Source organism: Dendropsophus ebraccatus, chromosome 9 (assembly GCF_027789765.1).
Source record: "Dendropsophus ebraccatus isolate aDenEbr1 chromosome 9, aDenEbr1.pat, whole genome shotgun sequence".
NCBI classification, from domain to species: domain Eukaryota; kingdom Metazoa; phylum Chordata; class Amphibia; order Anura; family Hylidae; genus Dendropsophus; species Dendropsophus ebraccatus.
In genome coordinates, this window is record NC_091462.1 from 62,353,965 (window position 1) to 62,380,681 (window position 26,717).

The following is a 26,717-nucleotide window of genomic DNA, read 5'->3' on the forward strand; positions in this document are numbered from 1 at the left end:
GGACAACAACAGTTGTTGAAAGATACCCTTTGGGAATTTCAGGAGGCGTTCTCAAGGCATGACGAAGACTTTGGTTGTGCTTCCGGCATTGAGCATGAAATCCCTACTGGCGATGCTGCGCCTATCCGGGAACGGTACCGGCAGATCCCGCCAAAGATGTACCAGGAGGTGAAAGAAATGGTGGCCAGCATGTTGGACAATCGGGTGGTTCAAGAGAGCCAGAGTCCCTGGGCTGCACCTGTAGTATTAGTGCGGAAAAAAGATGGAAGCCTTAGGTTTTGCGTGGATTACCGTAAACTGAATGCTCAGACTATACGAGATGCCTACCCTCTGCCGCGGATTAAAGAGTCGCTGACTGCCCTGAGTCATGCAAAGACGGCCTTCATCCTACCTATGGGACTTTATGAGTTCAATCGGATGCCATTTGGTTTAACCAATGCCCCAGGGACCTTCCAGCGGCTGATGGAACACTGTTTGGGGGACCTAAACTTTGAATCAGTGCTGATATATCTGGACGATGTGGTGGTGTTTGGGAACTCCTTTGAGGATCATCTTCAAAAACTGCGCAGGTCCTGGGGCGGCTGCGGGACCACGGGCTCAAGATCAAGCCCAAGAAGTGTCAGTTGTTCCAGCAGCGGATAGAATACCTGGGGCATGTGATCACTTCAGAAGGGGTACAGCCAGCCCCCGGAAAGGTGGAGGCCGTTCAGAAGTGGCCTCAGCCGCGAACACTACGAGAGGTACAGGCATTCGTGGGACTGGCTGGGTACTACCGGAGGTTCATACCGCGATTTGCTCATTTGACAGGTCCATTAAATGAGCTGGTGAGGGGCACAGCGGGAGGCCCGAAGAATCGGCCCATCAAGTGGGGACCACGGCAGCAGGAGGCCTTTGAAGCGGTGAAGGAGGCGCTGACCAGTGCTCCCATTTTGGCATATGCACGGTTTGATACCCCATTCCTGCTGTATACTGATGGAAGCCTACATGGTCTGGGGACCGTGCTGTCCCAAGTCCAGGATGGACGTGAGCGAGTAATTGCCTATGCCAGTCGGTCTTTGAGAGAGACAGAGCGCAACCCTGACAACTATAGCTCCTTTAAGCTGGAGCTGTTGGCGCTGGTGTGGGCCATGACTGAAAGGTTTGCCGAGTATCTGACAGGTGCAGAGGTCACCGTGATGACAGATAACAACCCGTTGGCACACCTGGAGAACGCCAAGCTTGGAGCCCTCAAACAGAGATGGATGGCTCGCCTCTCTAAGTACCAGTATCACATTAAGTTCCATTCAGGGAGAGAGAATGGCAACGCTGATGCGCTCTCCCGGGTTCCAGTGGGACTGCCCATTGTGAGTGTTGACGATGAGCTGGAGGACACCGAAACTCCCAACCTAGGTCGATTGCCCATGTTCCGGGATGTGGCACACTCAAATGGGGTGGTGTCCGGGAAAGATGTTGATGGACTGGGAGAAGGTCCAAGGTGACTGCCCAGATCTGCGAAAAGTAAGGGAGTGGGTCCAGGACAGGGTCTGGCCTCGGCCGGAAGAACGGGCCCAACTAACTTCAGAGGGTCAGAAGCTGTTGAGACAGTGGGATAAGCTGAGTATTATCCAGGGGCTCTTGTGCCGGACCACATACCTACAGTCTGAACTGCAGTTTCGGCAACAGATTGTCATTCCCATGTCATTGGGACCAGAGGCCGCCTGGGAGTGATAAAACATACAAGTGGCTCTAGCGATTGGTATATTGCCCCGGTTTGGGAGATATGGTGGCCGTGGCCTGCCTTAAGTGTCGGTCCTGTGGGTTAAATAAGAGTGTTGAGCAACGGGCTCCTGTTCAGACCATCCAGACATCTGTACCACTCGAGGTCCTTATGATTGATTATGTACATATTGGGTATTCCGCCTCAGATCATTCATACTGTCTGGTCATGACAGATCATTTCACTAAATATGCAGCAGCGGTGCCCACTCGAGACCTGACGGCAGAGTCTGCCGCCGAAGCAGTCTGTAAACATTTTATACAGGTTTTTTGATGTCGACGAAGGATTCATTTAGATCAGGGGGCATGTTTTCAGGGGACACTGATGAGTGAACTGTATCAGCTGTATAGGAATGAGCGTTCACGCACCACCCCATATCACCCTCAGGGGAATGGAGCGTGTGAGCAATTCAACCGCACCATGCTTCAGATGCTGCGAACCTTGGAGGATACTCAGAAGGCCCGCTGGCCAGAGTACTTACCTGAATTGATGTGGGTTTACAATAACAGGGTACACAGCACCACCGGTTACTCCCCACATATGCTTATGTTTGGGAGGGCGGGTCAGGAGATCGAGGACCTTTACATGCCTGATCCGATGGGTCCACCCCCAAGAAGTTCTACTGCATGGGCGCAAGAGCATCGCCGACGACTTAGAGCAGTGCACAAGGTTGTAGGGGAACGCCTGAGACAAGTAGTACACCCCAATCCAAGACCAGTGCAAAGAGGTGGATTTGTCCCGGGCCACCGAGTGATGGTTAGGGCCAAGAGACCATCTGGGAAGTTGGATGGGCGTTGGGAGGCAGTCCCATATGTGGTGAAGAGGAGGGTAGACCCCGCCATCCCGGTATATGAGGTGGAGCCAGTGGGGACTGGTGGACCCTTAAGGAACTTGCACCGTAATATGCTGAGATACTGTACTTTTGAGGAGCCTGTAATAGTAGAGGAGTTGCCTGTCACTGTTCAGACTGCGGTAGAACCCCCCATAGATGAGGAATGGTGGATAGCTCCGGTCCCAACCCCCACAGAGGTTCCAACTGTAGCAAGTCTGCCACCCAGGGAGAGGGTTACACAGCCAGTGGCCCCTCCCTCAGAGAGATTGCCTGACACTCCTGATACCTCTGAGTCTATAAACCCATGTAGAACTCACAGGTGTAATGCTGGTGTGCCCCCACAGCGCTATGCGCAAGACGAGTTTGTATGGGGAGGGTTGGCGAGGACACCAACCTCTAGTGGGGTGGCATGTAGGAGATGTCATTGTAACTGTACCTTCAATTCTTTATTTTGGCCACAAGATGCCACTGTTGAGCATTAACATTAAGTACAAGTGACTGGTCACATGTCTGTGACATCACTAACGGTCTTTTGGTTGTCAAGGAGAGAGCGGCCATTTTCCCTGTGAGCTGTTGGTGAAGATCCTGATTCATCCAAGCTGGGAATCGGTTTGCTGGGACTTCTAGTTGTGGTGCAGATCAGCTGTTGTTGCTGGCGATTGGATCCTCAGAGTCAGATTGAGAGATTCAACTCTTCGACTGTGACTGTGGGAGCACATTTCTGGTCGAACTGGATCGTGCTGCTGTGAACAGTGGTCGCCATCGTGGGACTGGATATTGGCAGAGGAGCTTCTCATCTGGACACAGTGAGACAGTAGCGTGCACGCCAACGTATGAGAGTCACGGCCTACAAGTAGTTAGTTAGGTTTCTTCTTCGTATTAGGCCACAAGCCTTTCTCCACAGACTCATATACCACAGCATTGCCTGTCTGGCAATATTCTTGGCCGATTGCTGTCTTACTGTCAAATAGTGGTTTGTTATTTATAGATTTATTGTTAAGATTGTAAACCGCTGTGCTACACCGCGAGTGCGCCTGAGGAACGCATCCATACACAATTGTTCGTGTCTTGTGAGGGTATTAAGAGGTAAATAGCGTCCGGTCTATCTGAGACTGCTGGTAGGTAAAAGTTGTTGTGAATATCCGGATTAGATACAGTGTGGCGACACGCTGTGAAGCATAGGGGTCTCCACTAGTTGTTGTATTGTTGTGAGGGTTTGGGGGTTATTGGTACCTGTGGTACTAGTATTGGTGCATTTCAGTAAAATTACAATTTGGGTTAACTTGGTGTTGGAGTCGTCTCTCTCGCTCTTGACTTCGCTGTATTCTGGGGAGCCCAGCTCGGTACACGGCTTACATCAGTACGGAATTTTGCTGATAGATACATCAGATGTGCTGTACAAATGCTTATTAATACCAGGTAATGGGATGGGACATACACAGATTGGTGTTAGAAGCACATTTCACCCTCCGCGTGCATGCCTGCATTTCTCCGGAGAGGGCAATGTAGAGTAAATGGCCTTATTCTGGGTATGCCCTTCCCGCAGTGTCCCCAGATAAAATGACCTATGCATAAGCCATACAAATTGGAACTTTTAAAAAGTTAACTCATCTCTAATTAAAACTTTAGATGTGCCATAGAGACATATTACCCCCTTCAGGATCGGGCTAATTTTCATTTTTGCACCTGTATTTTTTGCTCCTTGTGTTTGAAAGGCCTTAGCGCTTTTTCACCTATAGAACCACTTTAGCCCTTTTTGTGACACCAATTGTACTTTGTAATGACAGACTTAATTTTTCCATAAAATATGCTGCAAAACTGGGGGGAAAAAAGTATTTGCATGGTGAAATAAAAAAAAAAAGAAATTTGTTTTTGTTTTGGGACTGTTTCATTTTTACGCTGTTTGCCCTATGGTAAAACTGTTATTTATGTTCGTCAAGTCAGTATGATTACAACAATAGGCAACTTATAACTTTTATCTCAATTTAAAACAATGAAAACTTTTTAAAATAATTTTTTTAAGTTAAATTATTTTTTATTCTATTACCATTCTTATAACGGTTTTATTTTTTGGTCTATGGGGCTATTTGAGGTATCGTTTTTTGTTTTTTTTGCTCCTTGATTACAAATATTCTGGATGTGATGTGACCAAAAATCAACAATTTTGCACTTTGGCGGGTTTGCTTACACCGTTACTGTGCAAGATCAGGAATGCAATTATTTAATATTACTAGTGATTCCGCACACGGCGATAATTATGTTTTCTTTTCTTAATTTTTATTTATAAAATGGGAAAGGGGGTGATTTAAACATTTATTATGAAATGGGATTTTTTACTGATAAAAAAAAACACTTTTAGTATCCTTGCGGGTAACTTGTAGTATCCTACAACTTCTATGGCTGCACTGATGTCTTATAGTGCATTGATCTCTGAGATCAGTGCTCAGTTACTATGGGCTGCTTAAGCCTGTAACAAATGATTGCTGAGCCAGGATTAGTGTCAATGCAGTGGTGAAGCCAGGCCCGGGCAGAAGCAGGGATTGCCCCTCTGTGATCCTGCCACAAGATGCCAGATGTGGCGATGAGCCCTCTCTGAAGCCCCCTACCTGCCCCAGGACGTAGGGGTACATTATGGGGTGGGAAGGGGTTAATGATAGTGGCAAGGGAGGAAAAAGTGTACGGTCCAGCACTCCAAGGTGTTAGGGGAAGATGAACTAATAAAACATAACTTTTAATCTATGCTGTTAAAATAATGCTTTAAAACCAACGCGTTTCGCGCCATGGCGCTTAATCATGGTTATAAAAAATAAGCAAATTATCATGTCTTATAAGGAATAAAGCAACCAATCATGAATGCCGGCATGGCGTACTCATGTGGGGGATAATGATCCTAATCTGCACGTCATTACGTAGTGAGTCATATGACTGATCATGTTACCTGGACGCCATGTCTGGGTTGCAAGTCATGGTACTAATCATATTACCTAAACGCAATGTCTGAATACGGTTACGTATAATAATACAACAAGTCATTCTTGTGGTTCATTCCGTATGGCATTCTAGTATTTAGGCGGAATATATATTCGGCTTCTTTGTATAGAAGCTTTTTCCTACAATCACCTCCTCTCCTTGGATTGGGAACTTTTTTTATGCCATAACATATAAAACTGGCGGTATTACCGCTGTGTGTTTGTAAAAAATGTTTTGAGGCACCGGAGGCGTTGAGTCCAAGTCCACCCCTAATGCTCAATAAATGTTCTCCTATGCGTTTTTTTAAAGATCTAGTGGTACAGCCCACATACTTCAGATTGCATAGGGTACACTCTATTATATAAACAAGATGATGACTGTTGCAATTAATGAAGTCTCGCACTGTATAGTTCACGTTACTAGAACTGTCCGTGAAGTGTCTCTTGGTTTCCAAAAATTTGCAAGTTTGACATCTATTCACACCACATTTTAAGTTGCCTGTGATTTTATTACTTCTAGTTGCGTCTTCTGTGGTGTACATACTGGGGGATAATAAGTCCTTCAGAGAACGGCCCCTCCGGGCCACACAACGGTGTCCTCCTTCTAGGATTTCTGCCAAGATGTCATCCTGTCTTAATAAAGGTAAGTTTTTGTTTAAAATAGCCACGATTTTTTCATATTCTGTACTGTATTGTGTGGAAAAGGTTATAGGTGCATTTGTGGTGATGGTAGTGGTACAAGTATGGTTTCTGGAATTTTTTGTTAGCAAATCGTTCCTATTTCTGTTTTTGACTATATTTTTTGCTTTTGTTATGGTTCCTTGTTTATAACCCCTCTGTTTTAGACGTTCGCTGGCTTGGTCACATTGCATGTTAAAATCCCGTTCTTCTGAACATGTACGTTTGATTCTAGTTAGTTCACCCACTGGGATGGATTTTAGAGTGTGTGCTGGGTGGCTGCTTGTTGCATGCAGTATGGTATTTCCGGTGGTACTTTTCCGATATAAGGATGTTTGTACTAGTTTCCCAGCCTTCAGCCTTCACAGGTGCCTTCAAGAGTATATCCAGAAAGGACATTTCTGTCGGTTGTAGATTGGCTGTGAAGCGGAGGTTGTGAGGGTTGTTATTTATGTATTCCATAAAGGATTTCATCGCCTGTTGTCCTCCCGTCCACACCATCAAAATATCGTCAATAAAACGACCAGACCACTTTATATGCTGGCAAAAGATGTTTTGAGAGGAAAAAATAAACATTTCTTCCCACCAGGCAACATATAAGCCTGCGAGTGTAGGTGAGAATTTCGCCCCCATTGGGGCTCCTTGTATTTGTAGGAAATATTCTCCATTGAAGGAAAAGAAGTTATGTTTCAATAAAAATGATGTAACTTATATTATGTACTCGCGTAATTCATGGCTGTAGTTGCTGTATTTGTAGAGGTGGTGGGCAAGTGCAGTTATGGCCTGATCATGTGGGATAGAAGGGTATAGAGATATAACGTCACAACTAAGCCACATGTTCTCTTCATTCCATACAAAATTTTGAAAAGCCCTAAGTACTGTACCGCTGTCCTGTTTTGTAACAGTTCATCCACCCATTCACAAACCTTTTCATTTAGTTAACCGACACCCGAGATGATTGGGCGTAGTGGTGGTGGGTTTTCGCCTTTATGGATTTTCGGTAATCCATATAGTATGGGGGTGGTGGGATGTTCAGGGATAAGATCTTTCATACGTTTATCATCTATTATCCCCAAAGCGACACCTTCCTGTACTAAGTTATCCAACTTGGTTTTAAAAGTGGTGGTGGGATTAGATGGCAATTTTCTATATGTGGTGGTATCGTTCAATATGTTATATGCCATTTTGCAGTACATTTCTTTGTCCATCACCACAATTTTGCCACCTTTATCCGCCATCCTCAAAATGATGTTTTTATTGTTCTGTAGGGATTTTATGGCTTGTTGTTCTCTGAAATTAATATTGGACTTAGAGAGAAGGGTTTCCGACTCCTCTTTTAATTTCCTGAGGTCCCTTTCCATACAATTTTGGAAATGATCGAGTGCTTCCACTCGTGATTTTATAGGGTAATAGCCTGGGTTGGAGTGTTTGATGGGGACACTATGGATGAAAATTGTGTCCTGAACTTGACCCTCATACTCTAAGTCCATAAGTTGTTGTAAGTTAGTTTGTTCCTGGAATAAGAGATCTGTAAAATTATTAGTTTGGGCATTTAGCTCCTTTAGAGGGTTTATTGGAGTGTCCGTGTGGGTGTTAAAAAAATGGCGTCGGACGGTAAGTAGTCGTGCAAAACAGTTTATATCGACCAAAGTTCCAAACAAATCAAAATGTGTTGTAGGTGCAAAGGTAAGGCCCTTGGATAGGACCTTTATTTCATCTTTAGTTAGAATGATTTTAGAGAGATTCACTACATTGGTTGTGTTTGTGTCTGAGGCTCCATTCAGACCGCCACTGTTTTGTGTTGTGATATTCTCTTGGATTATGTTTGTATGGGCAGTATTTAGGGTTGATAATTTCTGCGATTCTTGCGTGCGGGGTATCTCCCTTGAGAAGGAATTATGTTGTCTTGACTTATGTTTCCTCCCCGCACGCCTGATGCGTTTTTTGTAAGTGGATTGCGGCCTGCGTCATTGTTTGTGTTCCAATTAGTTCTTTTACTCGGTGTGATACCATCTCTAGGTCCCTGTCCTCCTGAATTTGGATTCCATGTACGGTTTGTTGTATAATCGCTTGTTTGATTGGATCTTGTACCATCTCTTGATCCCTGTGCCCCTGTATTCGAATTCCATGTGTGATTGTCAGTATGGCCGCTGGGTTGTAGGGATCGTGCACCCCCCCTGACTGATATCTGATGTGGTATCAAAGTCAAATGTATCTGCTGTGTCCCGTTCAATTGAGGAAAAACTAACATGTCCCGGGGTTCGTTGAGCACCTCCTTTTTTTAAAATGGAGCGAGGTTTATGTGTCCTAAATTTCTTCCATGTGTATACTTGGTTGAGTGTGTAGTCTGTGTTGTCTCTTTGGAATTTTGTTTTTTTTACCTCCAATATTTGGTTTTCTAGGTCTTGCATTTTTATTTTTAGTTTATTATTTAGTTCCTCATATTCAGCAAGAGATGAGAACGGTTGTAAAGCTTGTTTAGTTTCTTCAAGTTGTATTTTTAATTCGGCTAATTTTACTCCTTCGTGTTTTATTATGATTTTTATTAGTATTTTTATTAATAGAGTGTACCCTATGCAATCTGAAGTATGTGGGCTGTACCACTAGATCTTTAAAAAAATGCATAGGAGAACAATTATTGAGCATTAGGGGTGGACTTGGACTCAACGCCTCCGGTGCTTCAAAACATTTTTTACAAACACACAGCGGTAATACCGCCAGTTTTATATGTTATGGCATAAAAAAAGTTCCCAATCCAAGGAGAGGAGGTGATTGGAGGAAAAAGCTTCTATACAAAGAAGCCGAATATATATTCCGCCTAAATACTAGAATGCCATACGGAATGAACCACAAGAATGACTTGTTGTATTATTATACGTAACCGTATTCAGACATTGCGTTTAGGTAATATGATTAGTACCATGACTTGCAACCCAGACATGGCGTCCAGATAACATGATCAGTCATATGACTCACTACGTAATGACGTGCAGATTAGGATCATTATCCCCCACATGAGTACGCCATGCCGGCATTCATGATTGGTTGCTTTATTCCTTATAAGACATGATAATTTGCTTATTTTTTATAACCATGATTAAGCGCCATGGCGCGAAACGCGTTGGTTTTAAAGCATTATTTTAACAGCATAGATTAAAAGTTATGTTTTATTAGTTCATCTTCCCCTAACACCTTGGAGTGCTGGACCGTACACTTTTTCCTCCCTTGTTCCTATTTGTGAATCCACGCCCGGCCGCGTTTGGGATCCGTGCACCCACCCATCCCCCCACAGCATACAGGGAACTAACTGTCTGCCATATCCAGGTGAGCTGATCCAATTCTCCACTACTCTCAGTATTGTTAATGATAGTGGCCATTTACTGCATTATACATAAAGCCCATACTTTTAAGTGGTCTTCTGAAGCTTTATTTTTCTTATAAAAACATGGACACAGTGCGGACAAAAGGTGAGCAGACGCTAGGTGAAAGGAGTGGTGACAGCCTGTTTCACGCTCACTGTGCTTCTCCGGACCTCCTTGTGTCTGCACTGTGTCCATGTTTTTATAAGAAAAATAAAGCTTCAGAAGACAACTTCGGTGAGTGCAATTGGCTTTTTACTTCGTTATGGATGTTTCTGTTGCTATACACAGTTAGCACCACTTGTCATAGCCGAGCTCCGACTGAGACCAGCATATAGCTATACCCATGTTTTGTACCTAGAGTGCCGCTACCTGCTACATGTGCATGCATACTTTAAAGTGGTTCACATACAGTACATACTTTAATTCACTCCAGATTTTAGTTTATCATGTACACAGCTACTGTAATCCAACTTGTTTCTGTCACAATCCTTTGTTTTGAGACTCCTAAATGAGAATCCACAAGCTCTCTTTTTTACATATTCATGTTTCTCAGAGAGTAATGCACCTAGGATTTTACTGTATTGAGCCCTTTAACCAGCTGCTGACAGTGTTATATTTGACTGGTCTCCCTGATATCAGTGATTTGTTTCCTGTATACAAATTTACTAGAAATGAGCGAATAGTGAAATATTCTAAAATTCGAAATTTGATTCAAAAAGGCCCAGATATTCGACTATTTGATCAAATATCGAAATCCATTATAGTCTATGGGAGAAAAATACTCGGAACTTGGAAATCAATATTCAACCACTTGGAGATCACCAAGTGCACAATGACACCTTAGGAAATAATGCCAACACCTCTGGAATGCATCTGGGACAGCAGGGGAAGCATGTCTGGGTGTATCTAACACACCCAAGTCGCAGTATTATGCCACTATAACAGCCTGTCTACAATACACCACAAACACAATATAACCGCTTTGTATAATGGAAAAAAATACTTAGAAAACTTCTTTCCCCTACATTAGCATGGACAGAAAGCCAAATATTAAGCAAAAGAAACTTTATCATGCACACTTTAAATCACATTGCCCATGACAACCTCAGATGGCATAGGCAAGGGGGAAATAAAACAGTACATACCTTTAAAGGACAACTCTGACCCCAGACTTTTCTGTGGCAGCCATTTTGTGACAATGACATAATTAAGAGGAAGGCGGGTCTAAGCCCTGTTAGGCCAGCCTCCCTTTGACAGATGACAAAGTTGGCTGAGCAAGCTGTAAGCCATATAACAGTTCTACAGAGTCAGTTAGACATCACGGGGTGGAAAGCCCACACTAGGAAGCAAAGGAAAAATGAAGACACCTACTGGAGCTTTAGTTCAGTTGTTTTTTTGTGTTCTATCAGCGCCAGAGTTGTCCTTTAACTGTCAATGTGTATGTGTGTATGTGTCTGTGTGTGTGGTGTGATTTTTTTTTAGACTGCCAAACAGAAAAAGGCTAATTCAAATTATTTACAGGACACACAGTGCGAAAATCAGTAGTACCAAGATAATAGTTTTTATGGCACATTTGCAGTATACAGCCGTATACCGGATATATAAAACTCAAAACACCTTCTAAGTCTCTGCTTTCTGTACTTTTAGGCCTAACAAGGGCTTTTGGGGTTCTCTTCCTACCTAAATTTACCTAAATGATAACTCTCCCTGGTATACAGTTTCTCCCTCTCTCGCTCCAACCAGCAAGTAAAACGAATATGGCATGTCTGTTTTCCCTGCGGCCGCTAGGGATCCCAGTCTGATTGTATACTATGGGGGACATTTTTACGCCGGGCTTAAAAATGTCCCCGCAGCTCCGGAGCTCATGGGATTTATGTAGAGGTGCATTGCTCAGAGCTGGCAAAGTTTTCAGTATTATTTTTCCAACGGAAAAATGATAAATGTGGCGCACATAGAGGCCGTACCCCTCTGCATGCAGCTGCACCCCCCCTAACACCCTCTCTCTACCCCACTGAAAGAGATGGTGCAGATGGGGCAGATGCGAAAAAAATATTCAGAAAAATACCACTTGCAAATATTTTTACGCCAATTTGCCCCATCTGCGCCTAAAAAAGGTGTTTACACCTTTTCATACATGTGGCCCTATGTGTATACACTCTGTCTGGGATCCCATTGACTGTAGTGCAACGAAAGTTTTGTATAAATCACGGCCGCTGTTGCAAATCGGCATTAACGGATGTGATTTATACAAAACTTACGCTGCACTGCAGTCAATGGGATCCCGGACAGAGTGTATGCACATAGTATACAATCCGTCCGGGATCCCTAGCGGCCGCAGCGAAAACTGACATGTCAGTTTTGTGCGCCCGCTATTCATTGAGATCTCCGGCCGCACTCTCTATTGTGTTCAATGGTGAATTGGGTGCAGGTGCACACGGATGCGCCCACAAATGCCAACTATAGAATTATTACTAAAATTAAACATCCCCCCCTAAACTTGGACAACCTCTAATCTCATGCTTATGACTAATTCATAAACTAAAATTAACTAAATTACTACCTACTGTCTGAATTACCTCAACTAACTAACTGCAAGACGTGAGCCCTCTCTGTACCATGGCTTATAGCTCATTTGTGCTGGTTATTTAACCATTTAAATGTCACTGTCAAAACTGACAGACACATTCAAGTGGCTTGTAGAAGCCTTGAGTGGTGGTCCAGTGGCAGGAACCCTTATACTTACAGCCCGGGTCCTCCTCTAGCTTATGACGCTGTCCCCGGCTCAGCAATTGTGTCAGGCTGTCAAAGCTGAAAGGCATAATGAAAAAGTTGAATTTCTGTGTTGATAACATTTTTACCAATAAAATATTTAGCAAATTTGATTGGAAAAACTAGCCCTTGATCCAACGTGACAGCTTTGCAGATGGCAGGCATGTCCCCGGCGGAGCCTAAAAGACTCATTACTTGATAGGATATTCAAGTAATATTTTCCGTTTAGTTTCTGAAACAAAAAGGTGTCCTTAGACTTTGATATAAAACCAGGGATGAGAAATCTGTCGCCATTCAGTTGCAAAACCAGCAAGCTGTGGCTGTTCTGGAATGATGGGAATTGTAGGTCTGTAACAGCTGGAGGGCAACAGGTTCCCCATTTCTGATGTTACCATACACTCACTTCTTAAAGTAATTCAGTGAACAGCCAATGTCTTGTTGTTGGTTTGATATATTGACCTATAGATATCAGTAACTTGTATTGATCGTTTTCTACAATCCTAATAAAAGGTTAGGTGTCCAATAAAACCTTAAATCATTTATTAAGAATCCATGGTATAGTCGTCAACACAGATACAGCACTGTAGTCCCTTAGATCTAACTAGTGGAAATATAATTTTTTTAAATTTGTGATTTCTTTTCAGTGTAGATCTCCTCATTCGTATACAAGTATTAAAACTGGCAATAAATCTATATATTCTAAATGAATGTCCTGTCACTGGCATCAATGATTCATTTGATTTCAACTCTGCATACCCTTCCACTGGAAACGGATGTTTAGATAATCCATAACCTGGGATTAAGCAATAGTCAATAGAACTGTCACTCAGCACACTGTAAATATTAGCCACGGTTATATGGCCCAGTGATCAACAATAAATGGAATTTCTTTCGATCAAAGTAGAAGCCTCACCAACTAGTAACATCTTGAAATAGCTAGAATATTTTGGGGGTGAACTCTATTCTCAGAATTATATAATTTATTTTCATGATAAAACTCCATACAGATGCTTCTGTGTGCAATAGATGTGAGAGCAGAATTAATATGGATACAATGAAATGTCGTTTTAGCTTAAAACCTTCAGTTTACAAGAGGTAATACAAGCTAAAGTATTCTATACTTTGTTACACCTAAGATCATCAGTAACCCATATTGTATGCAGTTGTAAACAGCTTTTGGGTTCATGGCAGGCTCAGCAGGAGCTTTGGTTAAATTGATGGCAGCAACACACCTGAAAAAGGATGGTACAGGGGCAACAAAGCCTGGAAAAGTAGGTGGTACAAATTTTTTAAAAAAAACAGTTGAAGGAGCAATTTGCAACTAAGATTTCACGACCCGATCACTACTGTAAGCGAACAGTGTTCTGCTATTACACAGCTTGACAATGTTTAGCTAGGTCCATGCAGACCTTGCCCTAGTATAAAATATTATTTTATACAAAGGCAAGGGCTGCATGGACATAGCTAATCTTATAGATACCTCTCTGTGCTCACTGGTGTCTTTCTCGCTTCTGCGCTCTGCCCACAGATGCCACTGGAACTTCTGAGACAGTCTCTGACAGGCCACTCAGCCAACTACTGGCCACTGCACTTACCCATCTCGGCCAGTCATTGGCTGAGCAGCCTGTCACTTCAGAGACTTGCTCAGAAGATCCAGTGGTGGCTGCAGACAGCGGGCAGAAGCAAGAAGGACATCAGATAGTGGGGAGAGGTATCTATAAGGTTTATTTTTTCTTTACACAGTCATCAGTTGTGCATCACTATTACATGTAGCGATGCTCGCTCGGCAGACGATGATTTTTAGGCCGGAATAGACTACAGTGATCAGCCGAAGATCGTTTCATTAGCTGATTATAGTGTTAATTACACAGAGTGATAATCTGCTGAATTAGGCTGTGATAGGACCCTAAGTCATGTGACTTAGTATAATAAGAGCATGTTAGAGAGGCAGAGTCTCTTAACCCTTTGAGGACCGGGCCAATTTCAATTTTCGCGTTTTCTTTTTTTCCTCCTTATGCTTAAAACACCATAGCACTTGCATTTTTTCACCTAGAAACCCACATGAGCCCTTATTTTTTGCGCCACTAATTGTACTTTGCAATGACGGGCTGAATTTGTTCATAAAGTACACTGCAAAAGCAGGAAAAAATTTAATGTGTGGTGAAATTGAAAAAACTATATTTCTATTTGGAGGGTTTTGGTTTTAAGCTGTTCCCTCTGAGGTAAAACTGTCTCATTATATATGTTCCTCAAGTTGTTATGATTGCAACAATATGTATAACTTTTATTTTTTTTGATGGCTTTTAAAAAATTCAAACCATTGTTAACAAATATACGTTCCTTAAAATCGCTCTATTCCCAGGCTTATAGCGCTTTAATCCTTTGGTCTATGGGGCTGTGTGAAATTTTTTGCACCATGATCTTTACTTTCTATCGGTACCTTGATTGCACATATGTGATTCTGAACACCCCTAGGCGGCCCAGGACGTACAGGTATGCCCAGGGTCGTCTACGGGTTAAAGGTAAAGATGGTAGGAAGTTCACCAATCTGTGAAACACTGCGTCAAAAAAACATTTCAGAAAAATATTCCTCAATGTAAAATTGCCCAAACTTTAAATATCTTACTACAGTACATAATACCATCAAGAGAGTTATAGAATCTAGAGAGAAATCCAGGTAGGCATGGGATAAAGTTGACAGTCAATTTTGGATTATTGTGATCTAATGAGTTAGTTTAGCAAAGAAAAATTTCTTTTAAATCAAATGTTGCCAGAAAGTGCAAGATATTTGTAATTTACTTCTATTTAAAAATGTCAAGTCTTTCAGAACTTATCAGCTGCTGTATATCATGCAGGAAGTGGTGTATTTTTTCCAGTCTGTACAGCAGGAGAGGTTTTCTATGGAGATTTGGTACTGCTCTGGACAGTTCCTGTTACGGACAGAGGAGGCAGCAGAGAACACTGTGTCAGACTGGAAAGAGGAATCATCCAGCCTTTATCAGCACACAGTAAGCCTGCACCCCTGATACGTTATTGCCTAAAGTGTGAGTGGCCTACACACCTGGAAAGGCACCATCATTGCAGAAATAGAGGTTTTAAAATGATATATGCTCCTAGCCAGACAATCTTTTTTTAGGGAATGCCTTGCATAATGATGTTGCATAAGAGAGAACTACACAATGTTAGCTATGGCTTTTCCCCTAACCTTTTTTAGATGCATTGCCGGCATCAACTTCTAAAGTAGTTAATTTTTCTTACTACCATTTATAATTCACACTTCCAACATCATGTTCTACACTCTATTGTAAACAAAATATGGACCTAACATTTGCAAATTATTGCAATATGTTTTTTTTACCTTTATTTACATTACACAGCATCTCGTATTTTTTTTAGAATTGAGGTTGTAGAAAAAACTATGAGAGGTTGTTTTTTTGCAGGACAATGTATAGTTTTCTATAGACTATCTATATCAGTTTCCCTTTTTCGTGAAATTTCTTTACGCTAACAGACACATTAGCTATGTACCTCAAGTCGGTACAATTAAACGATAAGCAATTTCTGTAAATTATGTTTAAAATTGCCCCTTTCTGATCCTTGTAAAGCATTTATTTTTTTTTTTTATGAGACTTTTGTGCCATGGTCTGTACCTTTTCTGATCACATTTTCTTCAAACTTCTCTGGATGTGATATGACCAAAAATGAGCAATTAGCACTTTTGCTGTTTTTTTTTTTTTTTTTTGCTTAAGCCGTTTACAATGCAAGATCAGGAATGTGTTGGGAGGGAGGAGCATGAGGCGGTGCTGAGGTACGCCTCTTCCGCCGTGGGTACGGCGTCCTTGAATCCATGTGGTCCCGACCTCCATGAAAGGATGAGGCAGAGCGGACATTCGAGGAGGTCCCCGCGGTGAAAGTATCTTGTGGGCGGCATGAGCTCAGGTCTGTAGTCCCTTGGAGCGGCTTGTGACAGCACAGCTTGTGACAGCAGAGAGGATCCTAGACGGGATTCAGTAAAGAGGAAAGGAGGTAACTGGTGAGAGCAGCCCTCCTGCCTCGGGGAAGCGGCATAGCGTGGAGGAAATAAACTTTTGATGCAGGTGAATACAGAGTCGGTGAGAGCGGCATCAGAATATTCCTCTACCTTCCAGCAAAGAGTCCGGGTATAGCGCTCGGTCAGTCCGGAGCCGGTGAGAGCGGCTGGAGCCTGAGCGCGTACTTTCCCGGGGCTGCCTCTCATTGCACAGCGGCAGAGTAGAGAGCCACAGCCACAATCTGGAGAAGATCTAAGTCGGATCAATGAAAAAGCATGGAGGCGGTTTGTGGTGAGAGTGGCATTGCCACAGACATTCTGCTATTGCATATATGCCGTTTTCTTTTTCTCTCTGTTGCCTTTGTTACCAGAGTTAAAAACCCAGGTAAAATTGTTGCTGGGGACTGTGCTGGATCAAGGACGATCTTACCTAAGTGACCTGCAGACTGATTTTTGCTTTAATTCATTATCAGCGAGAGGGATAAAGGCGTTCTATACCTGAACTTTCTCTCTGGGGCATTGGGAAATTTTGTTCTTGTTGAACAGCGTCCTTTTGGAGCTAAATAATTGGTTGGATGTTTGATTCTTCTCCTGTACAGTCCAGAAGACATGAATGGGGATCAGGACACTAACTCATTTACCTACCTGCTAACTCGACTTTGAGATTAACTGGAGCCTAATTAACAACAGCTAAACTAACATCCTTTTTTTTTTTTTGCTTTTTCTTATTCCTCTGGAGTATCTGAGTAATTGACTGTGATTCCATCTTTGCCAGGGAGTGGGCACGGGGTCCGACTGGTGAGAGCGCCGGGACCCGTGCAGAGTTCGGAGTACTAAGGGGGGGGGGGGGGTCGGTTGGAGAGGGAGATAACAAGTTAAAGTGGACTTTTTGAGCTGGACTGAGAATTGACATATTTTTCCTTGTTTTTTGCTGTTTTGTGTTTTGTTTTGTTTTTTGTGTGTCTTGGTGTTAGTTTGAATATTGGTTTGTTTGTCAGTGCTCTGTTTTGGCTTTGGTTATCATACTGATTGAAGCCTCTTGTGTATGGGTCCGAAGAGTGTGAGCCCAGGGAAAGCATACATAAAAATTGACAAGTGGTTTAGCTCTCCCAAGATGTCAGGAAAAGGGCACATGGGAAAGGGGACCAATGAAACAGCACAAGACCGGAGAGAGAGTTGTGGTATCAAGGAGAAGGCTCCCCAGGAACAGCCTAGTTGGTTGGGTGAAGTCTTAGCGGCAATTAGAAAATGTGATGGGTCCATATTAGAACTAGGGACACAAGTGGGGGCGATTAGCTCAGACATTTCCATTTTGAGATCTGATGTGGCTAAAATCAGAGAAAGGTTTACAGAGGTTGAGACCCGAGTTAGCTCACTAGAAGACGACATGAGTTTGGTTAAGAAAACGTTAGAGGGGGTAGTCCAGGAAAATCGTGATCTAAAAAGTAAAATAGTAGAGGCGGAAGATAGGGCAAGATGGTGTAACATCAGGATAGTTGGTATGCCAGAAGGAGTGGAGGGAAAGGATCCTATAGCATTCGTGCAGAAATGGTTATTGGAGGTGGTGGGTAAGGATAATTTAACTGACTTGTTTTGTGTTGAGAGAGCCCATAGGGTTCCGACTAGACCTCTACCCCCAGGGAACAGACCTAGATCAATTGTGGTTAAGTTACTCTGCTTTACTGATCGTGAGAAGATTCTGAGGAGGGGTAGAGAATTGGGGGAATTAAGATGCAGTAATGCGCAGGTTTTTCTTTACCCAGATTATGCCTCTGAAACCCAAAAGAAGAGATTCTCTTTTCAGCAAGTAAAAAAGAGACTGATGGAAAAAAAGATAAAATATGGTCTTATGTTCCCCGCTCGCCTAAGAGTAATTTATGATGGTAAAACCTTTTTCTTTGATTCACCGCAAGAGGCCGAAAAATGGATGGAAGGGAAGGGACTTTAATGATTATGTAATAGTCGGACCCGGCGGAAAATAAGTCTAAGTTTAGAGGCCTAGGTAGTGAAACTATGTAGTGCCAGGGAGGGGGTAGGGGAGGAGGGAGGGGGGCTTTGGGGGGGAAGGGGAGGGGGGGGACTGGGGGGGGGGGGGAGGTGAGGGGGGCTGCGGGACCTCATGCCAAGGGGGTCAAACCGTTTTTTTTCTTTTGTTGCTTTCAGAGATTTGTAGATGGATTTATATTCTTGGAATGGTTTTCATCTAAACCCTTGTAGGAATGGTTAAGATAATGATATGGAATATAAGGGGTCTAGCTGACAGACTGAAGAGATTGGCAGTAATGAACTTTCTGAAATGTCAGCTCCCATGTGTGGTTGGTCTACTGGAAACTCACCTAGTGGAGGACACCACAAGGGTACTTCTGAAGGGATGGTGGTCATGTCAATACCATTCTGTTTACTCCAACTATGCCAGAGGAGTATCAGTTCTTATCCACAGAAGTATAGAGTGGCAGCTATTTGAATGTAAAAAGGATAGGGAAGGGAGATACATATTTTTTCACTGTAGATTAGATAATATGGTTTGTGTTCTCGCCTTCATATATATTCCCCCTCCTTTTAAGTTACAAGTTCTGGAGCAGCTGTTTAACTTCATTAAAAATAAAGATGAGTGTCCCGTCTTAATATTGGGGGACTTTAACCCCTTAACGACCGCGGGCGTATATTTACGCCCTGCGGTCGGTAAGGACGTTCAGAGCGGGGCCGCGTGGCGGCTGCGCTATGAACCACGGCGGCCCCGGGTGCCGCGTGTAGCCCGGGACCGTAGGTATTAGCGGGCATGGTCCGATCGCCGTGCCCACTAATACAGTAATCGGATGCAGCTGTCAAAGTTGACAGCTGCATCCGATTACCGGACGCAGCGTCATCCCTGGTGTCTAGTGGGGAGATCGCTCCTCCGGGATGTTATCCCGGAGGAGCGATCTCCGTTACTGAAGCCGGCCGGGGACCGCTCCAAGATGGCGCCGTCCCCGGCTCGGCACTCGTTTACTTCCGGCTGCAGCAGCCGGAAGTAAACGAGTACCTATCTCATGGATCTCTGCAGCATATCTATGCTGCAGAGATCTCTATGAGAGATCAAAGCACTTATACTAGAAGTCCCCTAGGGGGGCTTCTAGTATAAGTGTTAAAGTAAAAAAAAAGTGTTGTTAATAGTAAAAAGCCCCCTCCCCTAATAAAAGTCTGAATCACCCCCCTTTTCCCAGGTTATTAATAAAAGTAAATAAATAAATAAATAAACAAACATGTTTGGTATCACCGCGTGCGTAATCGCCCAAACTATTAATTAATCACATTCCTGATCTCGTACGGTAAACTGCGTAAGCGCTAAAAAATCCCAAAGTGCAAAATTGCGCATTTTTGGTCGCATCAAACCTAGAAAAATGTTAATAAAAAGCGATCAAAAATTTGTATATGCGCAATCAAGGAACCAATAGAAAGAACATGTCATGGCGCAAAAAATGACACCTGACACAGCCCCATAGACCAAAGGATAAAAGCGCTATAAGCCTGGGAATGGAGCGATTTTAAGGAACGTATATTTGTAAACAATGGTTTTAATTTTTACAGGCCATCAGATACAAGAAAAGTTATACATGTTACATATCGTTTTAATCGTAACAACTTGTGAAACATATATAACAAGTCAGTTTTACCCCAGGAAGAACAGTGTAAAAACACACATCCACTAAAAACAAAAAATGTGTTTTTTTTTTCAATTTCACCACACATTGATTTTTTTCCTGCTTTTGCAGTGTACTTTATGCAAAAATTCAGCCTGTCATTGCAAAGTACAATTAGTGGCGCAAAAAATAAGGGCTCATGTGGGTTTCTAGGTGAAAAAATGCAACTGCTATGGCCTTTTATGCACAAGGAGGAAAAAACAAAATCGCAAAAATAAAAATTGCCCCGGTCCTTAAAGGGTTAATGCAGTTATGAACGAACAGAAAGATAGATTAAGAATGATAAACCCCAAGTTACAGATTAGAAACTCCCCTTTGCCAGATATTATTGCTGAGATGGGGTTAAAGGATTTATGGAGGGAGAGGAACCCCGAACCCAAGGTGTTCTCTTGCTGGAATAAATCCTTGCGTACTATGTCTAGAATAGATTTGGGATTTGGGAATTAGTTAATGGCACAGAAAATCACTAAAATAGAGTATTTACACTGTTGTGTTTCTGATCATGCACCATTAATTATTGAAATTCAGAGTAGTGCACTGAGGGATTTTAGGAGTATTTGTATAAACCCGCATTGGTTTCAATTTATCTGTAGAAATTGGTGTAGAATTAAAAGAGTTATGGGAAATTAACTGTAATTCTGCAAGGAAGGGGATAGTGTGGGATACACTAAAGGCTATAATTAGAGGGAAATATCACGGTGTAATATGCAAAATTAAAAAGGGGTTTACGGAAAAGGGAGAGAGGTTAATTAAAGGGGTTAAAAAATTAGAAGAAGAATTTAAAAAATCACAGTCACTAGCACTAGAAAGTGAATTAAAAAATAAACAGAAAGAGTTAGATAAGTACTTAGAGGGTAAAGCAAGGAATATAGCGGCATTTAGGGGGTTAAGGACTTTCCTAGGATCAGGTAGACCAAACAAGGGACTAATGGCTCTGGTGAAAAATCAGGAGGATAGAAAAAGCATAAGGGCAATAAGGAGTAAGTCCGGGGATATAGTAAATGATCCGAAAGAGATAAATAGGGAGTTCAGAATATACTATGAGAGCCTGTATACGAAGGAAGCTAACTATAAAAAAGAAGATATGGAGGAACATTTGAGGAAAATTGACTTCCCCCAGATAAGTCAAATGCAGAGGGAGGAACTAGATGCCCCTATCTTCCTAATGGAACTTAATGAGGCCCTGGATGCAATAGAGGGGAATTCAGCCCCAGGTAGGGATGGCATCCCTTATGAGGTGTATAGAAAACATAGAGAGGTTTTGTTACCAGGCCTTCATCAAACTCTTTTAGAGGCGATGGAGGCTGGGGAACTACCGGCATCTATGAGGGATGCCTCCATAATTTTAATTCCGAAACCAGGGAAAGATCACCTAAACATAGAGTCCTTTCGCCCTATATCTCTTATCAACAGCGATGCTAAGATTTTTGCCAAAGTTCTCGCAATGAGACTGGGAAAAATAATAGGCACTATAGTGCATGGGGACCAATGTGGGTTTATACCGGGCCGTATACCCAGGCACAACATCAGATGTTTGTTTGTAAACATGCAGATAGGGGGAGGGGGGGGGGGCTCCTACTCCATCCTGTCACTGGACGCAACTAAGGCGTTTGACAGGATGGAGTGGGAGTATTTATGGGAGGTGATAAGACACTTTGGGATAGGGGAGGGTTTTTTGGGGATGGTCCAATTGTTATATCAGACTCCCAAAGCTGCAGTACGAACTGGTGATGTCTTCTTTGAGTTCTGAGAATCTCCAGGATAGACAGAATTACATTAATAAAGACAGTACTTTTGCCCAAACTTCTTTACTTATTCAGCGCTACACCAGTGGGGGTGGGGAAAAAGTATCTCAAAAGAATTAAAGTGGCATGGAATGCACTGATTTGGGGACGAAAAAGGGTGCGGATGAAATTAGAGGATTTATGTGTACCGGTTGCAAAGAGAGGATTGGGAGTTCCCAATGTAGATAAATATTTGTTAGCTTCGGAATGTTTTTGGCTGGCAAGATGGAAACAAGACAATTTGTGTAGATATTTGTGCGAAATGGTGGGGGAGGGGGAGGGGGATGTTTTCCAAATTTTGGAGAGTGGTCACTTAGAGGGGGGAGAATGGAGTAGAGTGGTAATGGTAAGGTCCTTATTGAGGGTTTGGAAAAAACTTAAGATAGAATTAAAAAGAAATGGATTATTGGAGTTTGCTCCTTTGTGGCTGTATGAGGGGTTTAGCGGGAGAGGTAGCTCAGGAGCGGTGAAAGCCTTTGTAGAAGCAGGAATAAAAACAGTTAAGGATGCAATGTTGGGAAAAGATATTAAAAGCTGGACCACTCTGAGAGGGGATTAAAAGTTAGAGGAAAAACACTGGTTTGATTATGTGAGGTACACTGCGGTAATACGAGGGAACCTAAAAAGGAACCAGGGTAATATATGCGGACCGGGCCCAATAATAGGAAAACTTAGAAATGGGACAATCTATAAAAATAAGGTTAAAACCCTATACTCTCATTTTATGTTGGACCATGAAATAGGTGAGAAAGGGAGAATGAAATGGGGAATGGAGTTAGGAGAATTGGGAGACAATCAATGGGCGAGGATACTTAAAGGTATTAAGGAAGTTTCCAGGGCAGGCTCACATAGAGTTATTCAATTTAATATTGTCCATCAGCTTTATTACACCCCACTTTTTTTATGTAAGATCAAAAAGTGGAAGGAGGATAAATGCCCAAGGTGTGGTGTAAGCCGGGCCGGTTTTGGACATATGTTGTGGTCATGAGGGGCCCTGGGCTAATTTTGGGAACTGGTACAAATTATGGATAAGTTAAAGATAAAGTTCGAACTAAGCCCAGTAATGGCTGTTTTGGGGGATTCTTCGTCTGTACCATGTAAGAGGAATAGTAGGAAAAAAATTCAGAGAATGTTATTTTATGCAAGACTGGTGATTGTGAGGAAATGGCTAGCACCGGGAACTCCTAGCATAAAAAACTGGGAGAACTGTATAGAGAAATTTGAAAGATGTTAATAAGTCTTGTTCTTTGCTTCTTACCTTGGTGGGGGTGGGGGGTTGAGGGGGGTTGAGAGGGAAGGGAAGGGGGGTACGAGGTGTTTGATCTTGTATATTAAAGAGGATTTAGAATCAAAAGCCTTGTTGGGGAGGGGGAAAAATAAATAATTTGTTGAGATAATGTAAAGGTTTTATATATATATATATATATATATATATATATATATATATATCTGTGAATGTGTAAAATTTATATGCTTTTGTTCCCTTTATGTGTTGGAAAATAAAAATCTTAAAAATTAAAAAAAGGAGTTAGCACGAATGCTGCAGGCCCCCATGAGAAGGAGGCCAGGCTAAAAAAAAAAATCAGGAATGTGTTATGTGAATTTGAAAGTCCGTGCGATTACACAAAGGAGGCTGATTTCAACATTTATTATGGGATGGAATTTTTTATTTATAAAAAAACTTTTTTTTACACCGATTTGTAGTTCCCCCCAGGGGACTCCCATGAGCAATACCATGATTGCTCATAGGAATCAGTGCAATGTACTGCATTGATCGACATTTTATTTACTCGATGAAAAAGGCAGCAGAAGGCACTCCTCTTAGGTAAATTCAACGAGACCTGCACCTGCCACATGGCCAGCCCAGAAATCTACACCTGCTCGAGGCGTAGATCATAGTAAATCATGCGCGGGGAAAGACATGCGTCCTCCCTGCCTGCCCATCCAACTTCCTCCGCCCACCCATTAAGCGAGAAAGAGTTACAACTGTCATACACCACAGATAAGTGGTGTATGTGGTGTAAGTGATAAAGAATCTGCCCATGAGGTACACCACAGGCTTAAGTTTAATAAAGGCCCCCTTTTTTGTATATACAGTATACTGTAAAATAAATGTAAATATAAATAATAAAACTAAATACATGTGCCAGTCAGACCACTGCTTTTAGAACAGAATACATTACTTGATGTGCCCTACAAGTGTAACTGGTTTAGGAAAGTTGGCAATATCTCTTTAACAATGAAAACCCATTCACATTTCATGCTGTCGGCAATGGTACCGCATGGAAGAGACAGCTGAGAAAAAAAAAAGATTTCTTTACAGGAAAAGTGAAGACTACAAGATGATCACATATCAGTCAGAATACTGTAGCAAAAGGGATACAAAAGTGGAAATGCAACCATCTTCATAAAAGTTAACACCTAAACAGAGCTCTCAGAATGTTTAAGGAAATTTGCTATGCAAGTTCACCGCAGTAAGCTGAAGGAGTAGAAAGCCACACTGGGGTGGGAATTTCCTGTGACACGATACAGTGCACACCCCAAAAGAATAGCATACAGAGGCATCATCCATGGACAAAGTCCTAAAGTCCATACCGACAATGCTTGCTGTCTCACAAGCTAACACTAAAGCTGGCTTAATAATGGATGCTGTCTATTAGACAACTTTAGTGAAATAAACATCCCCCAGGCCCCTTGTTAACCTTTTTATTAAATGAATTAAAATAAGTAATCTTTCCTGGCTTACCGATGTTAAAGATTCTGGGGCTAAGCATGGAGCACACAATTGAGGAAACCTAATACCAATAAGCTGTGGATGCAGAAGTCATTACTTATTCTGTATAGCTCCCTACGCTAATTGCTTTGCGTACCAAGAAAAGTAGGCAAGATAGAGCCGTTCAACTTCAGTAACCAAGCAGGATCACTATACAATGAATAAAGCCATGTGCCTCAGGCTCCATTCATTTCGTACATCCTGGCACAGATGCTCTGCCAAACAGCTGATTGGTAGGGTTGCTGGAAGTGGACACCCCGCTCTTCAAATATGGATAGCCTTTCTTGAGGATAGGCCATGGATCACAAAGTGCAGGAAAACCCCTTTAGGGTGCCTTCACACACACCGGATCCGCAGCAGATCTGCAGCAGATTTGATGGTGCAGATTTGATCCTGTGTTCAGTAATCTAGATCTAATCTGCTGCGGATCCGCTGCAGATGTGCAGTAGAAAATTCGCTGCAATATGGTGTTTGTGAAGCTACCCTTAAGCTTACTCTCTGTTCTTTACGCAGCCCTTGAATGATAAATTAACTTCTTTCTAACTACCCACATTTGACAGTAAAAGGTTTATTACCAATAGTGTGTCTGTGTGTGTGTGTGTGTGTGTGTGTGTGTGTGTGTGTGATTTTCCACTGTTTCTATGGAAGTTTAAAGCACCCTACAAATAAGAAATACTATACTGGAATGCAAGACATTCCAAGAAGCATATAAACTATTTTCCCTTTTAAGTAAACACCTAAATCCCTGGGGACATCCGGAATTATAAGCAGGGGATGAATAACAAACAATTTCAGACTCTGAGGAAGAGAAAGATAATGAAATTGGGCCAGATGTTCTATACCAAAGAAGTAGGTATCACTCTTTTAAACATTAAAGTGACACTGTCACCCCCTTTTTGCATTTTGACTGCTCTCCACAGGTGTAAAGGGTAAATGTTACAGCTTTCATTACTTACCGTATTTTTCGGACTATAAGGCGCACTTAAAATACTATGATTTTCTAAGAAATTGTAAGTGCGCCTTATAGTCCAGTGCGCCTTATATATGGACCGGGATTGCTCCGGCCTCCATGGCGCAGATAGGCTGCCGAGCTCACTTCTCCCCGCCACACAGAACAGCGCAGCGCTCCCTCACCTGGACTCCCGGCCCATGGCTCCGCAGGCCTTTCCTGCTGTCCCGCTCTCCCGCTCTCAAGGTGTCCCGCTCTCTCCCGCTCTCTCCCGCTCTCTCCCGCTCTCTCCAGCAGTAGTAAGCTGAGTGTCAGGGATGCACAGATTGTCAAAGGGATCCTCTACAGGCAAGGACTTAACAGGAGCGGAGGCAGGCAGAAATGGATGCGCCTTATAGTCCGGTGCGCCTTATAGTCCGAAAAATACGGTATTTTATATCACACCTCATGGTGTTTGTTCTGGTAAAAAGTTGTTTTTATCACCTGTGGATTGGTATATGTGGGTGGGGCCTCACGGCTTATGTGTTATATCGCTCTGCCCCTAGCACCACTAAGCCCCGCCCCCATCTGGGACACCATAACCACATAGGCCCCTCCCCCTCAGCAGCCATTGGAAGGGCCAGTCTAAAGCTCTAGGCCCCACCCCCTAGATTGTCCCACACCAATGGATGCTGAGGGGGCGGGGCCTATGCAACGATCATGTCACATATGGGGCAGGGCTAAGTGGAGCTAGGGGTGGAGCGATGCGGCACATAGGCCGCAAGGCCCTGCCCACATATACCAATCCATAGGTGATAAAAACGACTTTTTACCAGAACAAGCACCATGAGGTGTGATATAAAATAAGTAATGAAAGCTGTAACATTTATCCTTTACACCTGTGGAGAGCAGTCAAAATGCAAATAGGGGGTAACAGTGTCACTTTAAACATGATATCCATTGTACATCATAGCATGTGTGAAATGTGAGCATTGTGAACCCTAGGGTTCTAAATCTAACTAGATAAATGTCCTTAAACCCATTTAACCCCTTAACGACCGCGGGCGTATATTTACGCCCTGCGGTTGTTAAGGACGTTCAGAGCGGGGCCGCGTGGCGTCCGCGCTCTGAACCGCGGCGGTCCCGGGTGCCGCTT

At 42.8% G+C, this 26,717-nt stretch overlaps 1 long non-coding RNA gene across 1 annotated transcript in view; it reads right to left on the minus strand.

Moving 5' to 3' along the window:
* The window catches only part of LOC138801071 (uncharacterized), a 113,341-nt gene that overhangs the window by 52,653 nt on the left and 33,971 nt on the right, over nt 1–26,717 (minus strand). The window contains exon 2 of the long non-coding RNA XR_011364559.1: nt 12,341–12,405. This is a non-coding gene — a long non-coding RNA (uncharacterized lncRNA). The remainder of the gene's footprint in view (nt 1–12,340; nt 12,406–26,717) is intronic.